Source organism: Cicer arietinum, chromosome 4, assembly GCF_000331145.2.
Source record: "Cicer arietinum cultivar CDC Frontier isolate Library 1 chromosome 4, Cicar.CDCFrontier_v2.0, whole genome shotgun sequence".
Lineage (NCBI taxonomy): Eukaryota > Viridiplantae > Streptophyta > Magnoliopsida > Fabales > Fabaceae > Cicer > Cicer arietinum.
In genome coordinates, this window is record NC_021163.2 from 8648673 (window position 1) to 8658982 (window position 10310).

Here is a 10310-nt window from a genome sequence, read left to right on the forward strand (position 1 = left end):
CTGTCTCGTATATATATATATAAACAAAAAATACAGTATTCTTATTTTTATTTTCCTTTTTTTCAATTCAACCTTTTAATTATATTACTTTTAAAGCAACTATTCTACTTTATATTTATATTAATGATAGTGAAAAATCAATCAATAAAAATAATTAATAAATATCATTTGATAAAGACTATTATCTTTTTTTTAATCATTTTATTTTTTAATATGTAAAAAAATTAAAACAACACTCATTTTAAAACAGGTGGGATATTATTTTATTTGTTTTTGTTGAAAAAAGGAGTGTGATTTATTGGACCTGTTCCATTTGAATAATAAGAATTGTTGTAAAATAAAATTCATATTTATTAAACGGTATTTTAGGAATTATAGCTTTAAATGTGATAAAACTATTTTTTCAAAAAAATATGATAAAATTAATCAAATTTTATTAATATTTGAGATCATTAAATATAATTTTTTTTATATATTCGAGATCGGATGAATTGTTAATTTTTTAAGTTTTTTTATCTCTTTATTCTGTTTATCTTTTTTATACTTAATTGCGGTATTGGTCTATTTATATTCACCTAAATGAGTTCTTCTATTTTAAAATTTAATAAATTTATTTTTTTTTGTATTCGTTAACTAAAAAAATAGATATTTGACATATTTTAAATAATTTTACAAATAAAAAAAATTAAAAAATTAAAATTTTAGATAATTTTATTATAATTTTATGAGTATTAATTAATTAATATTATTATATTATATATCATGTCGTTTTGTTTTAGTTAAAAAATCCGATGAAAGAATCTAAAGTATTAACGAGATCACTTCCATTTAGTTAGTGAAAATTGAAGAACACAAACTAATTTTTTTTTTGTCTCACATTTCTAAACACTTCTCTATTTTTTAAATGTCATATATATATATATATATATATATATATATATAATTATGGGTTAATTTTTAGTGATATGATTATGTAGAAATTGAATTGATGATATAAAAATGGGTTATTAAGTGAGGAAAAAAAATCTATATCTTGTTTTGCAACAAATTTAATTACTTTTGTGATATGAATTAATATATATTTTGATGAAATCAAATTTATTTGTCAAGGAATCTATTGAAATATTATTGAGGTATCACGCAAAAATCTATTTTAATCTCAAAATATATAAATAAAAAAAGAATTGAACATTTCAAAAATATAAAACTAAAATAATAGATTTAAAAATATGAAAAGCAAAATCTTTTATCACTGAAAATAAAATAAAAAATTAATATTATTTTTAAAATTATTTTATTATTAACATAACTGATTTCTTATTCATTCTTTATATTTTGTAGAAAAAAATAAAATATAATAAATTCAATGAATGTATGTCAATATTGATAAATTAAACGCCACATTTTAAATTCAAATTAAAAAATTCACAGTAATGAAAAATATGTCAATTGTTTTTATATCGAGTTTGTAGATATTCATATGAATGCTTGTAGATATTCATATTATTCATGAATCATTATTACGTTTGCTAATTCCGGTAACAATGCATTAAAGTACTACATCTATTAAAAATTTCAGGTAGTAATAAGAATATATAGTAAGCCTTCTTTTTTTTAATGTTCAAAAATATCAGCCTGTCAAAATATATTATAGTAATCAAATTTTCACTTTATGAATATGATGGTATCCTGGATATTTTAAAATATAAAATGTCATTTAATGTATTAAAATCATTTACCAATCTCATGTTAATTTAAAATAAAATTTTACTATATATGAAGAAATAATAATAATAAAGATATGCTTATTATAAATGATAATAATAAAATAATTGTTTTGGGTTAGCAATGTAATATTAAAGTTTTCTTCAATTAAATAAATAAAAAATTATGGAAGAAGAAATTGTGTCTCATTTTAAAGTATTAATAACAATGTTGAATAAGCTCTTTCCACGATTGATACATGTTATGGGATATTTTATGTAACATTTTCTATGCAAAAACAATAAATTAAATATAAATAAATAAATAAAAACAATAACCATGGTTATAAAACATCTATTCGTTATAAATTTAATGGTGCACTTTTTGTGTCCATTCCTATTACAGTATTTGAGTGATTTTGAGTTTTATTTTTTTTTATTAAATCTAAACGGTGCTTTTAAAAATTTAAATGATGCCTTTGTATATAGCAATAATAATTAAATTAGTTTATTATTCTTTTTAGTAATGACACCGTTTAAATTTAGTATAGGTAATTTAAGAAATTATATAATGACAAATTTTAGTAAATTTGTATAGGTATTTTGAGAAATAATATTATTACAAAATTTGTGATAAAATATAATTAAGTATATGTGTCAAACTTTTATATGCTAATAATGTGTAGATAAACATCAATTATTTAGTTTAGTGGTAAAATAATATGTATGGATTTGTAGATTATAGTATCAATTTAATCTATGTTAATGGTTGAAGAGAGATAATTCATTGAATTCAAAAATCTTTCTGGCCTTATATTTAGGTATTATCTTCTCACTTTAAAACTTATTTTATAAAAAATAGTAGCTCTTAAACTTTAATTTGTCAAGAAAAGTTGAGAAAAAGGTTCACGTCAATACATTATTTTAAAATTTAAAATTATCAACAATTTTAATTGTATTAATAACTATCCAAATTAAATATAACTTAATATTATTTTAAATCGCCATTATTGTGTGTTTGAAAATTTATTTTGTATATTATTTATTAAAAACTATTTAACTTTTTAATCAAAATTTAACAATATTCAAGGTAAAAAATTACAATAATGGTTTAAATTCAAGGTAAAATTTTAACTTAATATTATTTTAAATCACCATTATTGTAAAATTTTAACTTAGTATTTTAAATCTCCATAAAAAAATTCAAGGTAAAAATTTAATAAGTTTTATTTAACTTTTAAATGAAAATTTAACATATTCAACACAATCAACTAAAAAAATTAATTCCTTCTAAACATCGTTGTGGATTGTAAAATATATATATTTTTATAGAGATTTGAAAATTAGCTAATGTTAAAATATTAAGGGTATTTTTATGTTTTGTTTTTAATTCGCACCCCAATTTTTTATTTTTTGTTTTCCTTAATGATTTTTTTTCTGCTTAAAAAAACTAGCATTAAAATATTAAGGTAAAATATACAGACGTATATAATAACTTTGAAGTTGTTAAAATTAAACTAATTTCATTATTATTTATATATAATTTTGACTTGTATTCTTTTAAATCATCATAATTGAAAAATTGACGTAATAACTAACTTTAAAACGTTGTGTATCTTATTTTTATTTAAAACTTGTTAAGTTTTACACGAAAATTTTGTTTCTCAAATTGATGACAATTTTGTTATTTTTTATGCCTATTTCTTTTTGACAAGATATATACTGATTAATTATTATTTATTTAGTCACATCATTTAAAAAATTTGTCAGTCCTTTTTTTTTAATGCATCATTTTATTGCTTAAACTGCTCTCATTATAATAAAATTATCCATGTATTCTTTCCACTAATTGCATTATGAAAATTATTATAATTTTTTGAATTTTTAAATTTTATTTACTTGTTTATTTCTTCCATTAATTGAATTTTTATTTGTTATTATTTATTTAGTCACATCTTTCAAATAAAATTTATGTTCATAAATTGATCTTGCACCATTTTATCGTTAAATTTATATAGAACAAAAACATTGATTTATTTTAGTTGTCAAAAATACAAGTTTTTATTAAAAAGAAGGATATAAAAAAATTGAAGATTATATTGAAAAAGATCTTAGAACACCATTTTCTAGAGTTTCTTTTTATATTTTTCGATTATAATGAATATTATTTATGTTTTATTATCTATATTACTTAATTATTATCTATATTTTATTTTATAGTAATTAAAAATATTAATAATTTTCAATTAATTATCTCTCCGTGCACATCACGAGTTGCAAATCTAGTGTTTTTTGAAAAACAGTTTACACGGTATAAGATTACCTTATAATTTGATGCTAAGATTACCTTATAATATACAAGCATGTATAGTAAAATTTAAATTTAATTAGTTTTTGATAATTTATTTAATTATACTTATGAGTTTTATCTGATTAAGGAAACAATCAGGATTTCAAAATTAATGTGTTAATTTTATAAATTATTTAAGATAAATTGCTAATTTTAAAAACTAATATTTAAATAATATAGTATTAATGAGAAATTATATTTTAAATATATATATTTAAGTAACCAAATATTAATACTAATACTGTAACTTATTCATTGAGTATATTTAAAAGCAATATTAATTAGTAATATTTTTACTAATTCTGATTAAAATATATAAAATAATAATTTTGTAATTGTAATACAAAAAGATTAAACAATAAAATAATAATGTTGAAATATGTAAACATGTATACAAAAATTTGGAATTGTTATAATTATTAAAATTTCAATTTAGAGGACTGAAAAATTAATTTATAAATTAACAATCTCTAACTTTACAGTTTTGCACAACATTATCGTTTGTAATTTTTTATAGTTAATATATATTTTTGACGATAAATTAAAATTTTAATAGCTTCATTTTCGTTTTCCACCACTAGTATTATTTAAATAATTAATTTTTTCCTCAAAAAAATTGTAGTATTTTTTTAATATTAATATTTGAATTTATTTGAATTTATTTGAAAAAATAATTACTAAGCGGTATCTGGAATAATTATATATAAAAAGCTATCTGCTTAATAACTTGGTAATATCATTTAAAATAGGCTAAATTACATCTGTGATCCCTTAACTTAATTTCAGGTAACGTTTTAGTCCTTTATTTTTTTTTTCCGATTTAGTCCTTTATTCCTAAAAATATCAAATAAAGTATGAAAATATGAGTTTATTTGAAGATTTGCGTTACGAATTTGATGAAATTTGTATTATATTGAAGAATATAATTAATTTTATGAGTTTTAATTTAATTTTTTTTTTAATTTTTGTATAAAAAAGGATATCATTGTTGAAATTTTAAAACATAAAATATCAAATTGTCACTTAAAATTAAAATAAAGGATCAAGTCGGAAAAAAAAAAAGATAAAGGACTAAAACGTTATCTGAAATTAAGTTAAGGGACCACGAATGTAATTTAGCCTTTAAAATAATAGCATTAAATATTTATGCATATTAATCATCATAGATCAAATTTAAACTTTTACCAATAAAATTTAAATTTAAACCTTTACTGTTATTTATTTAATTAATGTTTTAATTTTATAACATCTTATATATTTTAAATTTAATTTATTTATATATTCAATATTCGCTCGTTCTAATGTGAGACTAAGTAAGATATTCGATATAAAGATCTAATACTATGATCTATTTCTGTTCCTACACCAAACTGAACGATGACTCACGTATCAATTGTGGGAAGAGTGTGGGGGAGTTCTAGAAATAGTAATGGATTAAATATTCATAATTCTTAAGTGACTTTAAGATCATATTTCAACTAAAAACATTACTATAAGTCAAATATTTTAACTAATTTATAGTTTACGTGAAACTTGATCATTCACATTTAAAATGAAATAAATGTTTAGTCTATATTAAATTTCAACAATAATAAACAAAAATAAAATTAAATTAAGGCTTAATTGCAGTTTTGGTCTTTCTATTTTAGTTGAATCGCAAAAGTAGTCTCTCCATTTTGTTTCTCTCCAGTTTTGGTCCTCAAACAGAATTTTAGTCCAAAACTTGATGAAATTTTATTTTTTAAAGCCGTACTACACCATTTATGATCATATATTTCAGGTACAATTGTTGCAAATGAGATCTTGAGGTATTGTGTTACTTAAATAAATGCAAAAAAAAAATTGAAATTTCATCAAGTTTTGGACCAAAATTCTGCTTAGGGGACCAAAACTGGAGAGAAACAAAATGAGGGAACTACTTTCGCGATTCAGTTAAAATAGGGGGACCAAAAATGCAATTAAGCCTAAAATTAATGAAAGAATAATCATTTGCTATTCAATAATTAAAAGATGAATTTTGGAGAGTAATTTTCCTTACTTTTCCCTTATACATGTGCTATGATTGATAACGTAAATAAACTAGTTTATAGTTTATTGAAATCCCTTGTAAAGTTGTTTAATAAAGTGAAATGTGTTTGTGGATAAATTTCTTTCACTAGCTTTTAACTTTTCTTGATATATCATTTCAAGTTCCATTTAACATTATGGTTTATAATATTTTATTTTTGATCTCATTTTTAATTGTAATATATTAATTATTTTTATTACTTCTCTATTCTATTGTGAAATATATTAACTTTTTTTTTTTTATAACTAATAACATATCTGTTTAACAATCCATACATGATTCCACCACACACAGCAGCTCACGTTATTTTTATTTTTCGACTCAATTGCTCACAGTATTGGATTTCAATTTATCTGTTATCGTTGTCGTAGATTGGGCAGAGTTTAGAAAAGTCATCGGATATTACAAAATCAAACATGAAATTAGATAGTCGTTCTTGCATATATTTGAGGGTTGAACATATATGTAGAGATAAAATAGTGATTGTTATAATTACATTTTTTTAAGTAGTTTTTCACGGACTATTATTGTAATATTTATATGTATCATTAATATTAATATATATATATATATATTTAAAAAAAATAGGGCTGAAAAATCATAATTACTAATTTGATTTAAATATTCTCATATTAACATTTGAATTAAAATTATTTAAATATTACTTGGATATCCCCGGGCATAGTTTTCTTTTTAATGTCAAATAGTGCTTATATGAGTATATATGGTTTGTTTATATTACTATGAAGCATGTAATATATATATAAAGTTAATTAATGAGGACAAATAATATTAAATAAAAGTACAAGGATGGTATGCGGATGATGATTCTTGATTTTGATTAAATAAATCAAATAAAATACTTAAAATTATATAAATATGGACTATTGCGTTTCTATTTATAAAAGCTAAATTTATTAATTTTTTTATTTTAATCGGTTGTTTTTCAAGCATAACCTATTAAATATCCATTGTCAACTAGCTTAATTTTACAAAAGAGAGTTGTATTAATCATGGGAGTGATTTGTTAAAGTAGTGTGCAGTGTTCATCAATTTAGATATTTACTATTTTACTATGCAAATTTGTTTCTTAAGTAATATAAGTTTTTTTTTTATAATATATGTAACGCTTCAGATTTTGATCCAAGACATTACTTAAAAATATTTATTTTTTTAAACAAATGACATTAATTTTTTTTTAAAGTAGTCCATCATATGATCAATAAAATTTCTCTAGTAAATAGTTTGATTACATTTTAATAAATAACACAATGCAATTTATCGGATATTATTATTTTTGTAAAGAAAATTTACTAATTGTAGGAAATGTTCACTTAAAAATAAAATAATTCAAGTTTTTCCTAGCGGAAGGACCCTGCCTCCGCATTTCTATTTAAAATCGACGATGAAAAATAAATAAACTTAAAAATTGTATCACAACCGTCTTATCACTACAAGCATTATTATTATTCTATTAAAGTACCCCTTTTTCCCACGCGCGTGCGCCAAACAAACATCAGCAACTCTTCGAGATCGTTAGTACCTAAATGTTGGTGTAAGGGGTCAGTTCATCCCACGGTAAAATTAGACTAAATAATAAGTTAACAACTATAAAATATAAATATAAAATCTTTGTAATAAAAGATTTAGAGAAATTGATTTTTATAATTCGTAAGATGTATCAAAACTTATAAAATGCATATAAATAACAAGTAGTAACTCACCTTAGAACGAATAATTATATAAAAATAGCAATGACAATAAAATGTATGCAAATTATGCATGTCCTAAACATATATGATCCGAATATAGCCAGCCACTAAGGCGTCCACACAGAAGTCACTCATACCAATGGGGAAAATTAAATCAGCCACTAAGGTGTCCACAAAGATGCATATGGTATGTTATAACAATGATGATAATGTTCAAAATGTACAAATCATTAGCCACTTAGGCAACCACAAAGAAAAATCATAACGCAAATAACCAGCCACTTAGACAACCACAAAGAAAACTATTCAAACCACAGATCACCAGCCACTTAGGCAACCATAAAGACAAATTATTCCAGATTAATTACTTTTAAATTACATAAAACATCAAATTTACGTGTTATCATGAATGTTCATGGTTAGAACTCAGTAAATTCAACACATCAAATGTGAACAACCATCTCCAAAAATCACTACGTGTTATTGATAAAAATTAAAACTCATATCACCAAGAATACAATAACAACATAAATTTCATTCCTTTTACTATAAAATTTTCAGCATTTTAAATATTAACTATTCATTAATGCACTCAATAATCCATTTTCTCATATTGTTAAAATTAAAAATATAAAATTTAATCAATTTCATCAAGACACATATATTGTTCACAAAAGTCAAGTTTTAAAATTTAAATACTCAAAAGTCAATAATTAAAATTAAATACATCATAATAAACATGTTAATAATTATATCATTATAAAAATTATAACTTTATAATTAAGTACTCTATTAAACGTTTTCACAAGAAACATATCGCTCAAGGTATGATAATAAAAATATAACTCTATAGTTAATTTCATCAAAATAGAGATATTATTCAAAAGAAACAATCAAAGCATGATAGTTAATTTCTTTACAATGAAAATAAAATCGATATTTTTCTTTTAAGACATCCAGACATCATATCAATATCATACGAATCGCTAATTTAATATCTAGCCTAACTCTGCACGGGGAAAAAGCTCTTACCTTTGACGCTTTCCTTCCACGTATCACTATATAGCCCTCGAAAATCTCACCAAGATGGATAAAAGTTTATAGCTTCGATCAGAATGCGAGAGAATGTAAGGATGATTGTTCGAGTGGCTTAGAAAAGATTTGAGATATATGTAGTGTTGGTAATGGCGTGTGAGTGATTATGACTTATTTTCCTCTACTGCAAGTTAATTGTGTCATAAGAAGAAGAGATGTATGTGACTAATAAATGAGGCATAGAGCTAATCAGATAGAACGAGTAATTATCTTCATTTAATGACCAACCATTAAGAATTAATTGGCATTCATGTATTTATTATTGCTAGTTACACATTTGAATGGACACAATATAATCTAAATGTTATAAAATATAGTTATAAAAATAGTAGTATGAGTGATTCAATTTTGACTTAGTCAAAATTGGCTTGATCATTGTTCAGACAAATATTTCTACGAGTTTTAATTAGTCAATAATAAATTAAATATGAAAATACTTTATCAAATAATTAAACATCCAAAGAATAATTATCTTACTATCGTCACACTAAATTAATAAAAGGATAAACAAAACTAACGATTTTAAATTAATTAATAAAAAAAGGGTGTTACAATATAATTTATCAAGAAAAATAAATTTCAAAAATTTTTGAAGAAAAAAGTCTCAATTAACAAACATTGGACCTATGAACATCTCACTTAAGCCCACAAAAATAATGAAAAATTGGTCAAATTTTAAAAAATTTATTTCAATAAGAAACCTAGTAGTATGAGTTTACTAGATGATTTTTTAAATAATACTTTAAACTTTGAGATCTTATTAACAATTTTACTCACCATCCATCGTTTCTAATTTCTTAAAACAGAAATGCTGATGGTAAGAAATTAAAAATAACTAAAAATATAAATATTTAAAATTGGTCTCTTTTCTATTCTCCCTCCCATGTTCTCCACTAAATATAGGGTGAATTTTTTACCAACCTTTCATAAATTCACAAGTTATTATTTTGTGTTTCTTTGAGATTTGGTTTGTACTAAGTAGCATCACTCTTCCTAAAAATCACCCTGAACGAAAGAAAACTGGCTATTGTACCCCCCCATTTAAACCTATACCCCCCCAAATTGTTGAAAATCCAATTTTATCCTTAAAAAATTCATAAAATTCATTTACTCTCAGTTAAAAAAAATTACCCAGAAATCTGAAATTCCTGAAATTTTCGGTAAGTTGCATCGAAATTTCCGGTAGTTATAATTGTTACCGGAAATTTGAAAAATGAAATTTCCGGTAGTTTTAATTTGAATACCGGATTTTTGAAATTTCCGGAAGCTACCGGAAATTTCAAAAAATTTGAAATTTCCGGTAGTCATTTTTTGTTCACCGGAAATTTGGTTTTTTGAAATTTCCGGTAGTTAACCCGGAAATTTCAAAAATCCGGTACTTA